Source organism: Artibeus jamaicensis, unplaced genomic scaffold (assembly GCF_021234435.1).
Source record: "Artibeus jamaicensis isolate MK-2021 breed Jamaican fruit bat unplaced genomic scaffold, CSHL_Jam_final contig_466, whole genome shotgun sequence".
Classification (NCBI taxonomy): domain Eukaryota; kingdom Metazoa; phylum Chordata; class Mammalia; order Chiroptera; family Phyllostomidae; genus Artibeus; species Artibeus jamaicensis.
Genome location: NW_026521844.1, coordinates 3342818 through 3367139, shown reverse-complemented (window position 1 = coordinate 3367139; position 24322 = coordinate 3342818).

Below are 24322 nucleotides of genomic sequence, written 5' to 3'. Positions count from 1 at the left end.
TTGGGAAAATACAGAAGTTTCAGGGCATCAAATCTGGGCCTAGGGGAGCTGAGTTACCTGGGTGATTTGATGTTTTGCCATAAAACTCTGCATAAGATATGATGCATGAGCAGGTACATTGTCATGATGAAACTGACAATCACCAGTTGCCCATAGTTATGGCCTTCTGAATCATCCAAATAGTTTCTATGGAGGAATGTCAAACCTTAATGCAAAACTTGGTATAGATTAATTTAATTAATCACTGAAGCAGAATGCAGCCTCTCACAACAACACCAGCTTGTACACAGATACAGACAGGATCCTCAAACACTCACCTAGCAAGGGAAAGCCTGTATGCACTATGGAGCCACCCTCCAGAAGATAAATCTGTTGTGGGGGATTCCTCACTTAAATACATATAAACAAAGATGAGTCAGCATAATATTACTATTTGCTATTATAGCTATGTTCAGACACATGAATGCAGTTATGGAATAGGAGAATAGATAAATTTAACCAAAACTGTGGTTTTAGTCTAAATGACAGTGATACAAGAACTGACAGCTCTGGGAACTGGGGGTTTAGGGGCTGGAGGGATCATGGAAGGGATAGAAGAAAGACAAAGGACTAACAGGCATTGACAAGAGTGTGGTGATTGTGGGGGGGTAGATGGAAGTGGAAGAGGGTACCAGGGGGATAACTGACCATGGAAATAATACAATAAAAATTAAAAAAAATAAGAATCAGAGATCTAAATCTCAATTTTGTGTAACTTCTTAGCCCTTCTGCTTAATTTTTCTACTAGATTTTTCTAGCAGCAGCCACACAGATTCTAGGAAGAGAAGCAAAACCGTGCCCTAGAGGCTTAGAAGCTATAAACATAGATCCCAGAAATTCAACACTTAATCATGACCAGGTTTTTGTTGTTTGGTTACAATTATGGCAGTACATTGGCAATTATTTTAATATATTTTAATCCCCTCCCAAGGAGATGTTCATTTATATTTTAGAGAGAGACAAAGGGAGAGAGAGAGAAACATCGATTTGAGGGAGAAACATCAGTCAGTTGCCCTCCATAGGCACACTGACCAGGGATTTAACCCGCAGTCTAGGTGTGTGTCCTGGCCAGGAATCGAATCTGCGACCATTTTATGTGTGAGACAATGCTTCAGTCAACTAAGTCACCCAGCCAGGGCCATTGGTAAATATTTTTAAAGTTCCTTTCATTGTTACTAACGTAGATAAAAATTTTTAAAAAGACTCTCATTTTCCAGATTAAATTAAAATATAAGAAAATATATTTCAACATTTACTTCAGTAAATTCTATTGAAAATGTGTGTCAAATGTGTGTCAAAGGAAATATCACTTCTTTTCGAAGTATAATATACTCTGAAAAAAGGCTATTCTTAATGTTACCATTGATTTATATACATATATGTATATGTATATATATATGTGTATGTGTGTGTGTGTGACAGAATGTTCTCCATGAAAATTCACATTGGTATTTTAGTTCTATGCATTGTACTTGTTTTAGATGAATAATAATATTTGACATAGCTGTTAATTATATCTCTAAAAGTGATCTAAATATTTAAATTTTAATTAATATTATGGTAAATGTGCATTTTATATTGAATATTAAAATTCAGCCTGAAATATACTATAAGAAATGAAAATTTAGCAATTAAATGTGGCTACTTACATTTACTGAACTTTTTTAAAAATTAATTTTATTTAGTTATTTTTCAAGTACAGTTTTTTGTCTATTTTTCCCATCCCAGCCTCCCCTGCCCCTTGCTTCCCACCTCCCTCCCATTTCCACCCCCCTTAGTTCTCGTCCCTGTGTCTTTCCTATTTGTTCCTCAAAATCCCTCCCCCTTTTTCTCCTTAACTTCCCTTCCTTCTCCCCTCTGGTCACTATCCCCTTGTTCTCTATTTCAGTGTCTTTGTTTTTTTTTCTGCTCGCTTGTTCGTTTTGTTGTTTAGCTTCCTGTTAAAGGTGAGATCATATGATCTATGCACCACAATTTTCATAGCAGCACAATTTACAATAGCCAAGAGTTGGAAGCCACCTAGGTGCCCATCAGTAAATGAATGGATACAAAAATTGTGGTACATTTACACAATGGAATTCTATGCAGCAGAGAGAAAGAAGGAGCTACTACCTTTTGCAACAACATGGATGGAACTGGAAAGCATTATGCTGAGTGAAATAGGCCAGGTGCCGAAAGACATTTACTGAACTTTTGTAATCCAGAATTTGTTCTCAGTGTTTTACAAGAATTTTCTGTCTTGAAGTACATAACACTTTGAAATAGAAGCTAAAAGCATTTTACAGATTAAAGCTGGAGAGAGTTTTAATAACAAAGTCACATATGTAGTAAGAGTTCATGTACATAACCATAAATTTCTTTGTGCAAAATATTCCAAATATAATTTGAAAAATTATGTAGCTATTTGAAATTTTGGCATTTGTAATTTAAAGAAATATTCCAATTTAATTCAGCTCCAAACTTCTTATTTTACATAAATTCAGATTGTGGTTTAATAGAAAGAGTAGGGGAAACAAGAGGAATTGGCAAAAGGAAATAATAGAAGGCACATAAATAAAATATATAGTAAAAGGCCAAACTTGATAAATTTCTGTGGTGTTTCTTTTTAACCTTTCATTTAAAAAATTATGACAAGACAGATTTACACAGATGCATATGCAGGTATGTACACAGAAGTGACATGTGTTTGATGTATACAGACACACTTGTATGCAAGTTTGTTTATATACATACACTCATTATATATAGTAGGAACTATATATGTAACTTAATAAATGAAATAGGTTTGTGTGCACACATACACATATATTATAGAAAAAACATATGAGTTTAATAAATAAATAAGGAAGTTAAAATGTTCAGTGAAATATAATATCTTTTAAAAGATAATATATTTTCATATTATTGTAGTGTTTTAAATATTTTCTCCAGGTTTTTTATTGTTGAATTATAGCAAAAATCCATTGTCATGTATATCTTTCGTAAGAAATGCAGTTGAAGTGTTTAGGCATGTCAGAAACTTTCTAACACATGCTACTTTTTAAAAAATGATGTTAAAAGGCAAGAACAAATAAGTTGAGATGGACTTGTAAGAAAATACACTTTATAAGTTTTAGACAAACATAACATAATATCTAGTCATTCACTCAGAAAAAGAATGATCTATTCAAGCTAGTGCAGTACTTTGAAGAACAAGTAAATATTTTATCTGACAGTTATGAAAAAGTTATTTTACTATATTAACTTTGATTAAGATACATAATATATTATGCAAACATTAATTTAAACTTTTACATTCATCTAATTGTGTGAGATCATACGTATATAAAAATTTAAAAAAGAATATCCAAGCTCAAGGGAGCCATAATCTATGAGAAAAAATAAAAATATATCTTAGTAAATTATATTATAGCAAAACAAAGGGTACTGTGAAAGCCCATAAGATGAGTAACTTTACCAGATGTGTGTGTATGTGTATGTGTGTGTTAGTACCAAAAAAAAGTTTCACAAAGAAGGGAGGAAGCATAATCTGTTAGAGAAAGTAGTAATTAGTGAAGCTGAGGTATACTGTAAATAGAAAGAAATTGCAGAAAGAAATACTTCCATGACCTCAGTCAAGTCACCAATATTTTTTTAATCTGGATTTTAATAGCCTCTTCCCTGCAACCTGTGTTCCTAACACAGTAGCCCAGGTAACACTTAAACTCGTATATCTCAAAAATCTTCCCATGAAAGCCAAAGTCCTCACAAGGCCCTCTGTGATACTTCTCCCTGAATTCAATCTTTCCTCTTTCTTCAGATCTTCCCACCCAGGCTTGTATGTTTTTCCACAAACGTTACAGACAGACTTCTCCTTAGAACCCTTGGACTTAATATTCTATCAAAATTCTTGATCATTTGAATTCGTCACAATTTCCACTATGGTATTATTGTTCTGGTTCAGCATACTCTACTTTTTTTCCGTTAGCATTTAGTACCTACAAGCATACTGTATGATCAACTCATTTATTAAAGCATTCATTTTATTAAATACTGTGTCTTCTACTCACAGGTCTAAGCTTCATGAGGCAGAACAATTTTCCTGCTTTTATAATCATGAATGACAAATGCCAAAATAAGTGTCTAGCATATAATGAATGCTCAATAAATATTTATTGAACATACAGCATAATAGAATGTCTTGTGTAAAAAGGTAGAGAGGAGAGACCATGTCACAGTATGGAACCTTCAAATGGTTTAGAACTTCTGGAATATCTGCATTTGAATGTCAGTTGTAGAGAGATCACTCTGAATAAACTATGCAAAGGCCACTCAGACTCCACAGGCCAAATATGAAGTATATGTGTGTGCGTGTGTGTGTGTGTGTGTGTGTGTGTGTGTGATAGAAAATCTAGGGTACATGTTAAATATGTCAAAAACGTATGTCAAAAGAAATAAATATTTGTATTTTTAAATAACAAGCATCACTCAGATTGCAAAACTGCCACATGAACATAGAATACCCTCAATTTATTTAACAATGATCAGAGAGAAATATTTAAAATTTGAAATCCTTCCCCCATAGAAAAAATACTCTAAGGATAATTAAATGTCTGGCTTCATACAGAAGTATTTTTAAATAAAGATTTATTCTCCTTGGAGCTCATGCAAAGAGCTCAAACATCTAAGTATATTTCTTTTTTTTTAACTGTTGTTCAAGTACAGTTTTCTCCACTTCCACCGCACCACTCTCCCTCACCTGGCTTCCCACCCTCAATCCTATCCTCCTTTGGCTTTGTCCATGGGTCCTTTATACATGTTCCTAAGTATATTTCTGTTAAAATGTCTATTATATCCCTGCAGGTCTGAAGTTAATTGTAATAAAAAGCTATATATGCTTTTATAACAGAAAAAAATTGCTTGGTTCCCTGGAGGCAAAAAAGACAAATAGTCAAACTGCTTCATACAAATTATCTTTCCTTCTCTCTCTGTTTCCCTCTTTGCCTATGTCTCTCTTTCTCTTTTTCTCTCTCTCCTGTTCTCTCACATTTTTCCCTATTATAAATTTAAAATAAAGTTTAAATCACTTAGAAGATTATTTTTTATAACCAAGAAGTCAGTCAGGAGTCTAATCAATTCTGAAATTCATGAGAAAATCCTTTAAAATGTCAGACAACAGTTAAAACATTCTATGATTAGGGCGTATTTTAATTTTCTTAATGTCAAAACTCTACTGTGGGGAAAGCTTATGCACACTCATTTGATATTCACATGAGCTGATATTAAAATGGAAGCACACTCTTAGAAGTATCGATATCAGGGATTGAGTATATATTTAAAAAGAGTTCAATCTGACCTTTAGGAAAGGCAGTGCAGAATAAGAAGAACCAGAAATAAAATCATTTTGAAAGAATAAATAGCAAATTTTCTTTTAAGAGAAAGTGGAAGGCAGTGGGTAATTTTTTTGTTATGAATATTGCTCATTAGTTAAGCACATCTGCATTCAATAATAAGGATTTACCTGGGACAGGTATATGTGCAGGTTGGATAGGACGATGTTAACTGTAACATGCTTCTATACTTTCAAATAAAGCATGGGGGACAATGGGAGGGTTGAGTGAGTGCTTCCTAGACATACAAAGTGGCTGACAAATGTATTGCAATCAATATTCTATAATTATTTCTTAAGAACATGCAATATGCCAAGTGTTAACCATTAGGTGATGTTTCTCCTCATTGAATACAAGTTGCAGGAGTTCATTTTTGTACAGGCACTTTGCTATGTGTTGTGAATACATGAGTGAGCACAGAAAGACAGACTCTGCCTTCAGAGGTTTACATTGCAGTGAAAAGGACAATAAAATATAAATCAATATTTAATTTAATGTCAAGTAGTGAACAGTGCTATAAAGGAAAAAATAAAAAGCAGAATGCAGGGATTAAATATGACAGGGTTATTTGCTCACCCTTTTACTTTTTTTATTTCTCCTTTCTAACTTTTTATTGTATTTGTTTCCATTACCATTTCTCTCTCTTATACCCCCTCACCCCCAGCAATCACCACGCTGTTCTCCATGTCCGTGACAGGATTCATCTTGAAGACAATCAGAAAAGTTCTCTGAGAAGAAGAGGTATTGGAACAGTGATCCCAAAAGCTGGAGACAAACTGGGTAGATACATAAGAGAAGAGTATTTGTGAAAGAGAGAATAGGAAGGTTAGCATCTTTGAGGTACAAAGATGCTTTGCACATTTATGGAAAATTACAAGCATAGTATTCTGGAGCAGAGAGAAAAAAAGTGCATCAGAGTGGTAGGTTTGAGATAAGTTTTGGGGACCTAGTTTTACGTCACAAGGAACCTTGTAAAGCACTGGCAAGGGTTTTAGACATTATAGTAATTGTGAAAAAAGCCATTGGAATAAAAGCCAAATGGTTTTGAGCATGGAAGAATGGGAGTGATATAACCTGATTCACATTTCAAAAAGCTGCAAAGAGTAAACATACCTAACTTATTGTATATTCTAGTGCTTTGGCTAGGAAGAAACACACTTGACTTTGGGTTTGGTAAGAGCAGCAACCAAACAGCAAGCTATATATTACCTCACATATTACAATTGACATTACCAGGAGCGCAGTCTTTCTATATGAAATATATGTGGTCATAGTTGGTCAGAAAAAATTCAGTGTCTTTGAGCATAGTATTTTTACTTGAGAGAAGCTATTGATCATGACCTGCTTGAAGAAGACAAAAGGAACCCAAAGATAACACTCTGCATGAAAAGTAGGGGTGGGAGAATAGTGAAGACTTTACATATTGGACAAATATCAACATAATTGGAAAAATTTAAATGGAGGATATAAAAATATAACAAAGAAATCAAAAGTAAAACAATCTAATATAACCCACACTATTATGTTTAATATAAATGTAGTAAAGCTAGAGTGCCATGTTCAATTTAAAGTAATGCACATACATCCTAACTTCTTCCTCTGAGTCATCTACTTTTACTGTAACACATGATGTATAGCAAATATTAGTTTAGAGGCCTCAGGAAATTATTGTAACATACTCACTGTAGAGTATGAGTAACATTTAGAATCCCCTAATAACTTAATAGGTTAATAGCAAATATCCCTTAGTTATACATAAAATTCAAATTCAAATAATTATTATCTACTTATAAGAAAATATGAAAGGACTTGTAGTTTTGGATTATTTTGCAGCCCAATATGAGATATTTGAATGTTCTAGACCCAACGATACAGAAATAGTATTCAAGTCTAAAAAACTGGAGTAATATCTTGACACTTGAATGGATATATTATTTTAATGTTTTGTGACAAGCATAACAAAAATTAAGTAATGTGACTATTAGGAAAATTTAAATGCAACTTCAGATGCACAATAGTACATTTTGTTCATGCAAAGGTAAAAACAAGGATTTTGTCTAATCTTCACTGAGTATATGTGACATTACATTAACATCATGGTTTATTATTTTACCTGCATTTCTTTGCCTTCAGTGTTAAAATCTTTAATTTCCCTTAAAATAACAAAAAAAAACCCCAAATTGAAGAAAATATAAATATATTAAATCAGATCTTGGATTATACATATTTGGAGTAATTAGTTTTATTTGATATCATTTGGATGTACACAGTATTTTTTTCAGTTCTTAGCACACAAAATAAACTCAGAACTCAAAATGCATTTTTGTTAAATGTAGCTCTTAATTATTTTAAGACCTAGATTTTGTGTTGCTAGTTTTAGCACATTATAAAAATTATTTAATATATTTGAAAATACTGCTTAATAAGGATTTATTTATATATGTATCTCATATTTGTGGATATTTGGCAAATCATCATTTAGCTATCCAATTGTTAGACATCAAGTAAACATTGTCTATTACATTTGTTTGTGTGCATATATATGTATACGTATATATATATGTACCTTGTAGTGATTATAGGTATATAATCACTACAAGATATGGTATGTGTATATATATATACATGTGTGTATATGTATGTTTTCCTTCCAGAGATGACTTCTTTTGATTCTGCTTATGCACTATATTCATTCCCACAAATATAAGCATTTTCTGTGCATCACTGACTCCCAAATTTTTAACTTCTGCCTGGTCACTCATCCAAGCTCCAGGCTTTTGGTCATACTACTCACTTGATAGCTCCACTTAGATGTTTCATAGGAATCTCAAACTTACTATAGCTAAATCAGAGTATTTGTCTTCACTCAACTATCTAAATGTTTCTTATCTAGTCTTCCTTACCTTGGGACTGAAGATGGTTATTAGAAATCTATTTTGATGCCTTTATAGCATCATCTTGTATATCCATAATATTAGCAGGTCCTGTTGGTTATTTGCTATTATATCTAGAACCTATGCATGTTTCATACTTTTACTATCAACAAGTTTATCCACTACTATCATTTGTCTTTTCAATCACCTTAATACATCTCTAACTAACTCACTTCTCATTTACGTTCTTACCTCCTTATTGAAGAAAACCAGAATTTTACCACAAAATATGCCTCTTTGGCATACAAATTAATTTGAGCTGAAGGCAGCCAAGAAATAATAAATGCAGAAAAATGAAACAAAACTTTCCTTTTTCTGTCTAAAGGCAGGAAATAAATTTTTCTTTTAGAGATAGCAGACTATCACCAGACAAGAGAAGGCACCAAAGGAATGTGTAACCAAATCTTGTTAAATTAATTCTTATCTTCCTAATAAATTTATTTAAAAATATAAGGGCTACCTAATGACGGTCTAGTCCTAATGAGACTGCCTATAGCCCAACTCCTCTGTCTTATCCATAATTCACAAATTTATTGTTTCTCTGTCTAAAAGGTTTAAAAACTTCTTGCTCTAGTGACTTCTTTGATAATCATTCTCTTGTTAAAGCTCATTTGAACATAAAAAATTCAATAAAATGTTATGCTTTTCTCCTGATAATCTGTCTTTGTCAGTTTCATTTTCAGTCCTAGTCAAGGAGCCTAAGAATGTTGAGGAAAACTCATCTCTGCCTTACAGTGTAAACTATTGTCCACATAATACAATGTTTTTCTTTTAACTATGAACACTGAACATTTAAGGTATATAATTTAATGTTTTTACATGAAATCATTCATAAAACCATTACCAAATCAGGTAAAAAATAGCATTCATTATCCCACAGAGAGTTTCAGTTATAATTCTTCCCCCTGTTCTGCTCCCCTCTACTTCTTGCTTCAACCTGAGTTAACTACTGACTGTTTTGTGTCTGTAAGGACCATAAATCAAATCGCAAATAGAATAATAAGTGAAATGTGTGTATTTTCATGGGTCTTCATGGTAAATCCTAAGATCTTCTTGGTTCTCCTTTGCCAGCAAAAGCAGTGCCTCTTCCTTCCTTTAGCTGGCTCTCCTTTGCCTAATGACCCTATTGTGAATTCTATGATGTAGTTACTCTGCTTGAAATCTATGATGTAGTTACTCTGCATGAAATCTACGATGTAGTTACACTTCTCACCCCGAAGCCTTTATTAACCTCATAATTAGAGATAGTTGCCTGCATAAGCCGAGAGGCAAATTACAAAGTCAAATCTTAGAGGAAAAGGTTTTTCCTCATAGAAATAATTATGAGATTTTATAACAAGTAAAAAATATGTATCTATGAATGGCTAAATTTTTCCATATAGGTACATTTATTAGACATTCTAGAGTCAATGTTTACACTCAAGTATCTCTTAGTAGTTTCTTTTTTGTCAATATGTTGAATTTAATGTGGGTTGTTTGGTGACTTATGATAAATAAAATTGATGTATTAGAAATTTCATAACATAATACCGGTGAGGAAATGCAAAGATTTAGGAAGAAAAGGATGTTGAATGGATTTATTTTATGGCGACTGCCCCACCTCTCACTAACCATAACTATTTTCAGTAGAAGCTCAGATTACCCTTTATAAAAGTATGAAGAATAGCATTCATTGGAACAGAGCCAAAATTTCTGAAAACCAGAATGTCTATTCAGTAGGCTAGATAAGCTAATGTGAGACTGGGCTATCAGCTTTCAGTGTGGCAGTAACCATGTCGTAGCACTCATAAAACAAAGCAGTCTCTAAGTGGTTCTATAGTAGTGAGCAAGACTGCAATGTTAATATACACATACATTTCTTCTACCATTTTTAGGTAAAATCTTAACATCATTTACTCCATATTAAATATAATATGTGTTAGAATAGGGCTTCAGAAAAGGATGTGTGTTCTCTGCCCTGTTATCTTTTGTATTCTAAGAAAATAAATTCAAAAGGACATTATAATTAACCAAACCAATCCTATTAAAAATGATTATGTGCCTATTTCTTTATTCTAACATTGACCTATGCTTCCATTTTTTAAAAGATTTTATTTATTTATTTTTAGAAAGAAAGGAGTGGCCCTGGCTGATGTGTCTCAGTGGATTGAGCACTGGCCTGGGAACCAAAGGGTCACCAGTTTAATTCCCTTTCAGGGCACATGCCTGGGTTGCAGGCCAGATCTCCAGTAGGAGGCCCATGAGAGGCAGCCACGCATTGATGTTTCTCCCCCTCTCTTCTTCTCTCCCTTCCAATTTCTAAAAATAAATAAATGAAGTATTTTTTAAAATGAGAAAGAGAAGGATTACATGAGACATACATTGATCTCTGCCACTCCCCAAACTGGGGACTTGGCCCACAACCCTGGCATGTGCCCTGACTGGAATTGAACAGTCAACCTTCTGGTTCACAGGTCAGTGCTCAATCCATGAGCCACACCAGCCAGGGTAACCTATTTATTCTTAATAGAACATATTTTTCATTAAGTTTAGCACACTAATTAATAGTCTGTGTTCATTTTTAATTGACATTTAGTATCAGTTTTGAGGAGATGGTAAAGAGAAAATTATAAATTTATGGAAATGTTTCCAAAACATAAGCCTCATATGCCATAGTAAAAGGGAAAATAAAAGGCAGGCATTTTGTGGGTTGAGAATAATAAGAACATATTTAAGACTAGCTTATTTTGAGAAGTAATACCAGAGGGAAAGGGTGAGAAGAAGAAGGATGCAAGTGGGGGAAATCTATACAAAGACATGTGAAAGAGCTGGCCACCACTAGGATCGATGGGTCCCATCCCATTCAGATCTTCCCAAGGAACTTGGCATAAACCTCAGAACTGCCTGCACAAGGAACAGAAGATATACCTATAAATTTGTATCCCCTTTTATTTAAGGATTCCTTGTGAGTCTTAATTCCTTTATACCTCCAGGTTTGTGCATGCAGAAAGGTGGAATGCATGGTTTCCCTGGGCATTCAGGAATGTCATTTCCAAGAAAGGCATTGGTCTCTGCTCTTGTCTTGGTTTAAACTTCCCAACATTCAGATTCCCATGATTGTATGCTTGAGGGTGGTGGTCTGGGAGAAAGGGGTACTGATTTCTGTCTTTGCTTCAGTCTGAGAACTGCTCTGAAAATTATGCAGTATTCACCCAGCCGATTTTTCTTGAGTGAAAAATTAATCTGGGTGCCATTAGAGTAAAATATACTTAGAAATGCATTTCAATTTGAATATAAAACTGGTAATTAGAGAACTATGCATATAAAAAGAAAACTCTTCACCTGAAATAACCCACTGCCTGCTGTTCATTTGCATATCCTCACTTTCACAGTTAGATTCAGGCAGTCAGAATATGTTAATAGCTGCACCCATTTCATATCCTTATACAGGAAATCCAATAGCTCAATGATAGGCGTATATGTGCCTTACAGAGAATCTCTTAAATTACTTGGCAAAGGAAAAATATTTCTTGTGTCTCTGCACATGTTCTCAGGAAGCCCTTTCAGGAACTCCAGTGAGTGGTCCGTCAGCACCAGTTTTATGCTGCAGAAATAGTGTCTTTCTACTGCAGGCACTATGTAATCTGAATTTTAATCACCTCCTTTTCTTACCACGTCTAATCCTTCACCATCTACTCTCAAGCAGCTGATCAATTTAGCTCTACTTTGAAAGAAATCTGTTACATAAATTCTGTTCCTATATACGAGAGAAAGTCTGTGGCAGCTAATAAGTGTTCTTGGTTCAAATTAGAAGCAGAAATTTAAAATTTAGTTAAATAACCTCATATAACTCTCTGTTATTATAATAAATGCCTATTTAATCTTAAACTGCTGAGTGCTTAAGCATTACTTAAGGTATTGTTCAAAATGAAGGCTTCCAACACCTACACCTAAAATGTCAATTTAGTCAGTCTGGTTGTGCTCTGTGTTTCAGTGCTTTTAACAATCGCATAGGTGATTCTGATGTCCCTTTGAGAAATTCTGCTTTAGACTGACGAAAAACAAATGGCTTGTGCAATATATATGTCAACAGCATACAAAACTTATTAGAATATATCAATATAATAAATCTAAATCAAATATCCTTATGTTTTGCAATGACTGCCTTCTCACCAGTTCCCAAACAGATATAACCATAATGAGAACATAATAATCACAGCTGTAAATTAGAACACTGTATTCCAACTGCAAAGTATTAGCAGAAGCTGCCAAATGCTTAACACCTGCATAGTTATTTGAGGTAGAATTTCATAAAATCAATGTACAAAATTTTTAATTGGACCAGAAGGGAATAATGTCAATCAGTTAAGATCAGCTTTATATTCCATTTGGGGATAATTTTCCCAAAGTGTGAAAACTTAGTGCATGTATTCACATTGCATAGTTCTTGGTGTGCTATTTATTTACTTCTTAATTTCTGGATCTGCAGTTTCTCAAGCTAGAAAGCATTCAGTCAATGCTAACAGTTGAATAAATTTATGTTCATTAATATAGTTTTGAAACCTACAATACTCACCTGAATAACTCAGACCTAAATGTATCTCTCATTACTTCCTTATTCTATAATTTGTGTTAGAAATCACGTTTGATAGAACTGGTGGCAGCATTTCAAACTGAAGATTCATGTTCAGTGAGATAGTTTTAACACCTTATTTCTTGAACAATATTTTGGAAAACATCCCAGTTCTATGATAAAAAGACGTCGAAACTGGTAAAAGTTTCAGCTGTCAATAGGGCTCTATTACTACTTCACTTTCTTGTCAAGTAGTTCACTGGAACATGTACCTTCCTTTCTCAGCTATTCAATATCCAAGCATCCAAATCTTGGCTGATAAACTGCTTGCAGGCAGTACATGCAGAAGTCCAGACAGACCACACATGCCTCAGCTGTATATACTGTGCAGAAGCACATGGCAGCTGTGCTATTTAAGTGTTACTAGAGGGGTTCTGGCTCTGAGCACGTGAGCCTAGGGCTGGCTGATAATGTGTGCATTCTCAACTTTGTGCAGGAAAGATTTCACAATGCAAGTGTAGGTGATTGTAAAAGTATATTTATTAAAGTTGGGAATAGTGAATCAAGGGGCTTCGTATAGAAGAAGCAGTAGAATCCAGATAGGGCTGCTTTGGTTCTCTAAAAAAATGTTATAGGAAATAAATGAGCCAGGGCCAGGGCAGGGCTGCTTTAGCTCACTGGGAAGTCAGAGAAAAGGGGCCCTTGAAAACAGATTCAGGGAGTTAGCCCCTGGGAGGAGGTGTCTTCCCATTGCTCCCAAAGTTGCAAGTATCCTGGAGAAGAAGAAAGGAAAGAAGAGGGGAAAAGGAAAGAAGTGGGTATGCTCCCAGGAGGGAAAGTTAGCACTGGGTCCTTTCTCTTGAGGGCTTTTTATCTCTCACTTGTAAGCTGGAGGGTTTCAGCAGAATGTTCATCAGTACTCCAGATGTGCTCTTTCAGAGCTGTGGTCTCTGCTGATTGGTCAGTGACAGGGCAGGGGGTCATTAGTCATTGCAGCTGGTTTTAGCATTGCCTACCTGGTTTTGCTGCTTCTCTGGGCTTGAAACTGAAATACAACTGAGGCTTAGATGTTATCTCCAGGGAACGTCTGTATCTGGCTGTAAATTGTTCTACCAGTTTGTTCCGCTCTCTGTCTCAGTTCTCCATTCTACTTGCCAAAGAATATTCCTAGACCTTACTATCCTGCTTCAAAAATAGAATCTGAAGGTCATTTGAAAGGTCAAACTTGGCCCACGTGAAAGTAAAATGAGCATCCCGTTGTGTTAAAATCCATAATTCAAAATTAAGTTTTTTTATTTTTATATTTTTAAATTATTATTTACTGCTCATTTATCTCTTTTAGAGAGAGAGAAGGAGAGAGGGAAATGTCAGATCTTTCTTCCACTTAGTTAAGCATTCATTGGTTGCTTCTCATATGTGCCCTGACCAGGTACTGAACCAGCAACTTGGTGTATCAGGACAATTCGCTAACCAGTTTAGCTACACAGCCCAGGATCAGTTCACCTTTTTAAAGAATGTTTCACCATTGTCTAGTGAGTTTGGTTTGATGAGTCAAAACACAAACCTGGAACAAAAGGAGCAATATGCCAAATACACAGAAATCACTATTAGGCCTGGCTGGTGTAGCTCAGTAGATTGAGCGCAGTCCTGCAAATCAAAGCATCACTGGTTTGATTCCCAGTCGGGGCACATGCCTGGGTTGCAGGTGTGTGCTAGATGCAACCATATATTGATGTTTCACTCCCTCTCTTTCTCCCTCCCTTCCCCATCTCTCTAAAATTAAATAAATAAAATCTTTAAAAAATCACTAGTAGACCAAGCAATTTGATTCAGATGATTACATGGACTAGTTTTCATCCATCAGCCTCAGCATCACATGAATAAAATACTTATGTGATAACAAAATTCCTGAGCAAAGGATATGTCACAGGGCATAGTATTTCAGTGTATTAATATTAGTTTAATTAAAACACATTCGTTGTTTTCATCATAATTGCTTACTAACAAGGAAATAAAAATATGTTTTACATTGGTACCTAAAAATAATTAGAAATGCCACTTGGCAGAGTGTTTCAGAGTTTTTTTAAAGATATTTTATTTACTTTTTGATTCCCTCTTTTTTGCTTCCTTTTCCTTATTTGACATAGATTTATTTATTGTATATGTTGCATAAAGATAAAAGTTAAATAAAACAAATTTTAAGTATGGACTCTTACTGAACTTAAAAAAATACAGTAATATTTAACAGGGAATACAGGATTTACTTTTGAGAAAGCTGATTCAGAAAACACTTTTTTAAAGTATTGGATCAGTTTTCAAATATACACTGACAAGTTTAGAAAATAATTATGAAAATAAAATAAATTAAATTGTTTCCAAAAGGGATTTATAAATTATATTGTCTATAATTTAAATTAATTTTAGTAATGTTGATTTGCCTTAAGTCATACATATTAAAGTTTTAAATAACTTCTAGACAAATGGCCAAAACTTACAAAATTATACTTCAGCTTTAATTCAAATTCGTTGAAAGAATTTTTGAATAAGTTCAAAATAATAATAAGTTTACTTCAATAATAAGTTGAAATAAAGTGAAAAAGGAAATTGATTTTCATAAGGAACACCTCCATTTAAATTAATATTAAGAAATAATATTTCACTAGTGAATAGTTTTATAATGTTGAGCTGTAAGAGCCTTGTTATCTATGAGGGGGAAGGTGCTTCTGAATTAATTCATGTGTATCACTGGAAATTGGGTCTTCAAGTAAAATAAATTTTTCATATAAGGTATAAGGCAGAAATATTAAAAAGAACCACATATGATTTAATAAACTCAGAAGAGCTATTAAAAAAGCAGAAGTCATTCTCATAATTAGGCATTCTTACTGAGTTTTTTTCTATCAAAGATGTCTTTTAATAAATGACACAATTAAAAATAAAAAATTGGAATACAAATAAAATATGTTTATGAAAATTAACATCTATTGAATAAAATATTACATAAAATATAAGAACTACTCAAATTAAAAGCTATTCTACACATGAATTTTAACATGCTCAGCATTGTTCTAGAGCCAACAGAATCTCCCCTATTCAATATTTTCTAATTTAGTTGGAAAGACAGGCTAAGAAAATTAAAAAATAAAATAAAATTGTGTATGTAAGTAACTATTGTTACAAGGTAACAGTGTGTTAGTATACTATACTCTAATATTACGTACTAGTAATAGTACCACTCCGCAAAGGGCAAGACTATATAACCGAGTGAAATCCTTGGTTTCTCTGACTCCATTTTGTTCAAACCTGCTTTTTCCCCATGGCCTTCAGACTACAAGCTCCTGCTAGTAATTAGATGAATTTTGCTTGGGTCCTGAGATTTTACAAAAACAGTTAATTTCATCTTCCCTTCCCCTAACATAAAAGAAGCCTGAACTGTGTGCTTAAGATGCATTTGAAGAACTACTAGGGCTTCCACCCATTTTCTAAGTTGGTGATTTCTTCATCAATAAACTATTCCTTACTCCAGACTCTGACATTTTGAGTTTCAGTCTTTTTCATCTGGCATGTGGACTTTGGACCATAACAATAATACCTCTAAATAAAAGGCTACTCAGTGGGGAGTAGGAGCACCGAGCAATGGCTTCATGGATTAAATGGACATTGCAGACTTGACCTGATGGTCAGGATGGAAATAAAGAGAAGGGGCAACAGTCTTCACAGAGATAATCTTATCAGAAGCAGGTTAGAGCGAAAGTATGTGAAGAAAACGTACTATGATTATAAACATAAAGAAACTGATATGGCTACATATATCTAACTTGCTTGTTTATTTTAAGGCTTTTTTAGATATAAGACATAAAATTATCTGCCAAGAGACCAATAAATATAAATTCTAAGAACTGAGAAAGCAGAGATGTTTCACAAAGTGTTTCAGAAATGAAAGGGTGACTTCTTTTACTTTGTTTCAGAAAACATTGGTTTGGGAATGTGGCCAATTTGCTATAAGAATTCCCATAATTAATTAGGAAAAGTACCAATAATCTGAAATTACTATCAATTTTACCCTCTGAGTGTACTGCCCAATTTTAAATGTTTCCTTTTTCCATCCAAAGGCGGAATTAAAAGGCAAAGCATAACATTTAAAATAAGTATCTTCTACTTTCTTCTTCTAGTCCATTTTTTCCTGCAGAGTAAATTATTTATTATTTAATAGTTTATTTATTCATTTATTTATTTTAGAGGGAGAGAGAGAGAGAGACAAACATCAATGTGTTGTTGCCTCTCATGTGCCCCCAACTGGGGACCTGGCCCCACAACCCAGGCATGTGCCCTGACTGGGAATCAAACCAGTGACCCTTTGGTTCGAAAGCCAGTGCTCAATCCACTGAGCCATACCAGCCAGGGAGGACTACATTCTTAAGCTTCTAAATTTAAAAGTATTTCTATCTCCAAATATAACTCTAAAATTGAAATAAAATACTACTAATTTTCTTATTTTATATAGATAATTTTCTTCCTTATTTTATCTTTATAATTTTGGAAATTTTTCTTATCCTATTTCAAAGTATTGAAGTTATTTTTCTTAAAATGTCATTTTATGCTGCCAAGAGTTGGTAAGTGTTGAGAATCAAAAAAAGTAGGAGAGTGTGAAATAAAAGCAAAAACATTTTAAAAAGTGAACTTGGCCCTGGCTGGCATTGCTCAGTGGATTGAGCACTGATCTGTGAGCCAACAGGTCACTGGTTGGATTCCCAGTAGGGCACATGTCTAGGTTTTAGGGCAGGTGCTCATTAGGGGGCACCTTAGAGGCAACCGCACATTGATGTTCCATTTCTCTTTTCCTCTCTTCCCCTCTACCTAAGAATAAATAAATAAATAAATAAACATTTAATAAATGAACTTGATTTTTTCTCTTTGCTATTCATTTTAATAAGAAGTTAGTGGACAGAGCTTTTAACTGTAGCAAACCAGGTAATTCTTAAATACAGTAATCAAAATTAGAGATATAGTTGTAAGGAAAGGGAAAATTCCCTTTTTTCCCTCTTGGTTCTTATGCCTGGTTGAATCATTAAAATTACATAAGGCAGATTAAAAAAAGAAAAGCAAATGTAATATGTACTCATGGGCAATTCACATAAGCTTGAAGAATTCCAAAGACAGTAGAGAAAACATAGGTGTATATGTTGTTTAGACTAAGGAAAAGAAGGTCAAGTGTCTGTGACTTCTGCAGGGAGTAAGGCAATTCCAAGGTCAATGAAAAGGGTTAATGTTTAATGAACAAATGTTTTCTGGACCAACTAGAAATCATGAGATACAGAGAGGACTTTGATCAAATGGACGTTACTAGGTCTCTCCCCCTTTGCCACAATGGTTTATATTACAATAAGGTTATCTATGGTGACAGTTCTTCCTGGGACAGACCTACTATCTCAAATTCTTTTAGGCAGTTTGGCAGAAGATCAAAGGTGTTCCCTGGGCCTTCTGGGCCTTGACTGTTTTTAGCTCAAAATAATCTGCATACCAGAATGGCACACCTGGGATGGCCTGCCCTGATAGGCCTCATAGTTTAAGGACAAAACAAGACAAAACAAAACAAAAAACACAAAGAGGAGTGAGGAATTTAAACAGAAATTTTAGTTAAAATTTTGTTTTTTTTTCTTTTTCTAATGCTTAGATTAAACATATCTTACTAATTCTGACTGTTTTCTTTAAATACACAGAACAGCACAGGCGGTGCTCAGTGTAGGGTCCCGGCGCCCCCAATCTTACTACTCCTCCCGGGTGCCCCGGACCCTCCCCCATGCCCTGGAGCCGTCAGCTCGCCTGATCAGGGTCCGTGGCGCGGAAAACATGGCAGGCCATCTGCGACTCGGGGTCATCGGGCTGCGCCTTGATCAGCTGGACAAAACTGGTTTATTAAAAGCTTAAAAGATGTAGTCCCCAAGCCTGGACTCTCCAAACCCCTGTGACGCAGCAGAGGAGCCAGCTACAGGAGCCGGGAGGTTCTCAGCTCCAGTGCCCCTGCCATAGTGACAGGACTGGGCGTGGGGGGTCAGGTACAGAATCCGGGACACTCCAAACCCCTGAGACAGCCCTGGGTGGCAGAGGAGCCCTCTAGGGGAACTGGGATGTTCTCAGCCCCTGTGCCCCTGCCATAGCGACAGGACTGGACACTGGGGAATCAGGTACGGGAGTTGGGACATTCTAAGCCTCTGTGCCACTGCCATAGAGACAGGACTAGACGCTGGGGCGTCAGGTATGGAAACTGGGACACTCCAAACCCCTGTGACGGGCCTGGGTGTCAGAGAGAGCCAGATACGGGAGCCAGGACATTCCCAGCCTCTGTGCCACTGCCCTAGTAACGGGCCTGGGTGCTTGAGGAGGCGGCTACTAGAGCCGGGACATTCAGCAGTGGTAGGCGACCAACGCAGGGACCAGCACGAGGACCAGCGTGAGTGTAGGTGGAGACGAAGAACATCAAGAAACTTCAAGGAGTCTGCACCACTGAACTTCACAAGGATCATACCACAGAAGTTTACACCATAAAACCAGGGTTTCAGAACAGATCAATTTTAGAAGCAGAGACTAATAAGAAGAGTCTCAAACAATGGGAAGACAAAGAAAAAATCCCCAAATGAAAGAAAAAGCAGAAACTTCAGAAAGAATGTTAGATGAAATAGAGGCTGATCAACTATCAGATAGTGAATTCAAAGCACTGGTTATTACGAAGTTCAAAGAGCTCACAGTGAACTACCAGAAACTACAAGGGAATTATAATGATCTCGCTGATAACTACATCAACATCAAAAAGGAAATGGAAACTATCAGCAAGAGACAAGAGGAAATGAAGAACACAATTTCCGAATTGAAGAACACAGTAGAAAGTTTCCAAAGTAGGATAGATGAAGCGGAGGATAGGATTAGTGAGTTGGAGGACAAGGTAGAAAGCATCTCACAGAAAGAGCAAGAAAATGAAAAGAGGCTCAGAAAGAATGAAGAGGGATTAAGAGAAATGCAAGACAATATGAAACGTAATAATATCCGAATAATAGGAATACCAGAAGGAGAAGAAGAAGAACAAGGGATAGAAAATGTATTTGAACGAGTAATGAGAGAAAATTTCCCTATTTTGATAAGAGAAAAAGTCTCACAAATCCAGGAATCACAGAGAGTCCCAATCAAGAGGAACCCAAGGAGGCCCACTTCAAGACACATCATCATCAAAATGGCAAAATTCCAAGACAAAGAGAGAATCTTAAAGACAGCAAGGGAGAAAAAAGAAATAACATACAAGGGAGCCCCAATAAGGTTAGCTACTGACTTCTCAATGGAAACACTTCAAGCAAGAAGAGAATGGCAAGAAATATTCCAAGTAATGAGAACCAGAGGCCTACAACCAAGGCTACTTTACCCAGCAAGGCTCTCAATCAAGATAGATGGCCAAATAAAGAGCTTCCAAGAAAAAAGAAGCCTAAAAGAATACACCTCCACCAAACCAGCTCTACAAGAAATACTAAAAGGACTGCTTTAAGGGGAGGAAGGATAAGAGGAAGACAGAGAGGAACACAGGTAAAAAAATGGCAATGAATAAGTACCTATCAATAATAACCTTAAATGTAAATGGATTAAATGCTCCAATCAAAAGACACAGAATAGCGCAATGGATAAGAAAGCATGACCCACACATATGCTGCCTACAAGAGATCCACCTCAGGACAAAGACCATCACAGACTAAAAGTGAAAGGCTGGAAACAAGTTTTCTAAGCAAATGGACAAGAAAAAAAAGCTGGGGTAGCAATTCTCATATCAGACAAAATAGACTTCAAAAAAAAGGCCATAAAGAGAGACCCAGAAGGTCACTTCATTATACTCAAGGGAAGAATCCACCAAGAAGACATTAACATTGTAAACATATATGCACCAAACATAGGGGCACCCAAATATATCAAGAAAATCTTAGAGGACTTCAAGAAAGATATTGACAGCAACACAATCATAGTAGGGGATTTTAACACCCCACTATCAAAAATGGACAGATCTTCCAAACAAACTATCAACAAAGATATTGTGGCATTTAACAACATCCTAGATGAAGTGGACTTAACTGATATATATATAGAGCCCTTCATCCCAAAGAAGCTAAATACACATTCTTTTCAAATGCACATGGAAAATTCTCAAAGATAGACCACATGATAGGATACAAAATGAGCCTCAAAAAATTCAAGAAAATTGAAATCATACCAAGCATCTTCTCTGACCACAAGGGACTGAAATTAGAAACCAACCCCAAAGAAAAAAACCAAAGCACCCCAAAACATGGAGACTGAGTGGTATGCTATTAAACAACGAATGGGTCAAGAATGAAATTAGGGAAGAAATCAAAACATTTCTGCAAACAAATGAAAATGATCTCACACAACCCAAAACTTATGGGACACAGCGAAGGCAGTCCTGAGAGGGAAGTTTATAGCAATACAGGCCTACCTAAAGAAGATAGAAACATTTCAAACAAACAACCTAACCCTACGCCTGCAAGAACTCGAAGAACAACAACAAAGACAGCCCAGAGCAAGCAGAAGGAAGGAAATAACCAAGATTAGAGCAGAATTAAATGACATAGAAACTAAAAGCACAATTCTAAGGATCAGTGAATCCAGGAGTTGGTTCTTTGAGAAGATAAACAAAATAGACAAGCCTTTAAGTAGGCTCATCAAAAAAAGAAGAGAGACAACACAAATAAACACAATCAGAAATGAAACAGGAGAGATTACAACTGATACCACAGAAATAGAAGGGATTGTAAGAAATTACTATGAAGAACTGTATGCCAAGAAATTTGAAAACCTAGGGGAAATGGACACATTTCTAGAAAAATACAATCTTCCAAAACTCAGTGAAAAAGAAGCAGAAAATCTAAATACACCAGTAACAGCAAAAGAAATTGAAGCAGTAATCAAAAAACTCCCATCACACAAAAGCCCCGGACCAGATGGTTTCACAGGAGAATTCTACAAAGCATTTAAGGAAGAGCTAACCCCTATTCTCCACAGACTATTTCAAAAAAATCCAGAAGGATGGAAAACTCCCAAATTCTTTTTATGAAGCCAGCATCATCTTAATTCCAAAACCAGATAGAGACACAACAAGGAAAGAAAACTTCAGGCCAATATCGCTGATGAACATAGATGCTAAAATCCTCAACAAAATATTGGCAAATCGCATCCAACAATATATCAAAAAGATCATACACCATGATCAAGTGGGATTCATCCCAGGGATGCAAGGATGGTTCAATATTCGCAAATCAGTAAATGTAATGCATCACATAAACAAAAGCAAAGACAAAAATCACATGATCATATCAATAGATGCGGAAAAAGCTTTCAATAAGGTACAACACCCATTTATGATAAAAACATTCAGCAAAGTGGGAATACAGGGAGCATTTCTCAAAATAATAAAGGCCATATATGAGAGACCTACAGCCAATATCATACTCATTGGGAAAAAACTAAAAGTTTTTCCACTAAGATCAGGAACAAGACAAGGTTGTCCACTTTCACCACTTCTATTCAATATAGTATTGGAAGTTTTAGCTACAGCGATCAGGCAAGAAAAGGAAATAAAAGGCATCCAAATAGGAAAGGAGGAAGCAAAACTGTCACTGTTTGCAGATGACATGATAGTGTACATGGAAAATCCTATAGACTCTACCCCAAAACTGCTCGAACTAATTAATGAGTTTGGCAAAACAGCTGGTTACAAAGTCAATATCCAGAAATCAAAGGCATTTTTGTATACCAACAGTGAATCAGCAGAAGCAGGAATCAAGAAAAAAATCCCATTTGATATAGCAAAAAGAAAAATAAAATATCTGGGAATAAACCTAACTAAGGAGGTAAAAAACCTGTATGCAGAAAACTACACAGCCCTAAAGAACGAAATCAAGGAAGACACAAACAAATGGAAACATGTACCTTGTTCATGGATTGGAAGAATTAACATCATCAAAATGTCCATACTACCCAAAGCAATATACAGATTCAATGCAATACCTATTAAAGTACCAATGGCATATTTCACAGACATAGAACAAACACTTCGAAAATTTATATGGAACCATAAATGAGCCCAAATAGCAGCTGCTCTTTTGAGAAAGAAGAACAAAGTAGGGGGATCACAATACCTGATATCAAACTGTATTACAAGGCCACTGTAATCAAAACAGCCTGGTACTGGCATAAAAACAGGCACATAGACCAATGGAACAGAACAGAGAGCCCAGAAATCAACCCAACTCTCTACAGTCAATTAATATTTGACAAAAGGGGCAGTAACATAAAATGGAGTAAAGATAGCCTCTTCAGCAAATGGTGTTGGGAGAACTGGACAGCTACGTGAAAAAAATGAAACTTGAGCATAGACTTACACCATACACCAAAATAAATTCAAGGTGGATAAAAGATTTAAATACCATTAAGACTTGACACCATTAAAGTCCTAGAGGAGAACATTGGCAAGAAAATCTCAGATATTTCACGCAGCAACTTCTTTACTGATATGTCCCCTAGAGCAAGGAATGTAAAGGATAGAATAAACAAATGGGATCTCATCAAAATAAAAAGCTTCTGTGTGGCTAAAGAAAACAGTATTAAATTAGCAAGACAACCAATTGTATGGGAAAACATATTTGCCAATGATACCTCAGACAAAGGTTTAATCTCCAAAATATACAAAGAACTTACATGACTCCACTCTAAGAAGACACCCAACCTAATTAAAAAATGGGAAAAGGACTTGAACAAACACTTCTCCAAGGAGGACATACAGAACATTCAGAGACACATGAAGAGATGCTCAATATCGTTAGCTATCAGAGAGATGCAAATTAAAACCACAATGAGATACCACTTTACACCAGTCAGGATGGCTATCATAAACAAAGCAAGAAACAACAAATGTTGGAGAGGTTGTGGGGAAAAGGGGTCCTTAGTTCACTGTTGGTGGGATTGCAGACTGGTACAACCATTATGGAAAACAGTATGGAATTTTCTCAGAAAAATAAAAATCGACCTGCCTTTTGACCCAGCAATTCCACTGCTGGGATTATATCCTAAGAATCCTAAAACATCAATTTCAAAGAACCTATGCACCACAATGTTCATAGCAGCACAATTTACAATAGCCAAGAGTTGGAAGCAACCTAGGTGCCCATCAGTAAATGAATGGATCCAAAAATTGTGGTACATATACACAATGGAATTCTATGCTGCAGAGAGAAAGAAGGAGCTACTACCTTTTGCAACAACATGGATGGAACTGGAAAGCATTATGCTGAGTGAAATAGTCCAGGTGCTGAAAGACAAATACCATATGATCTCACCTTTAACAGGAAGCTAAACAATAAAACAAACAAGCAAGCAGA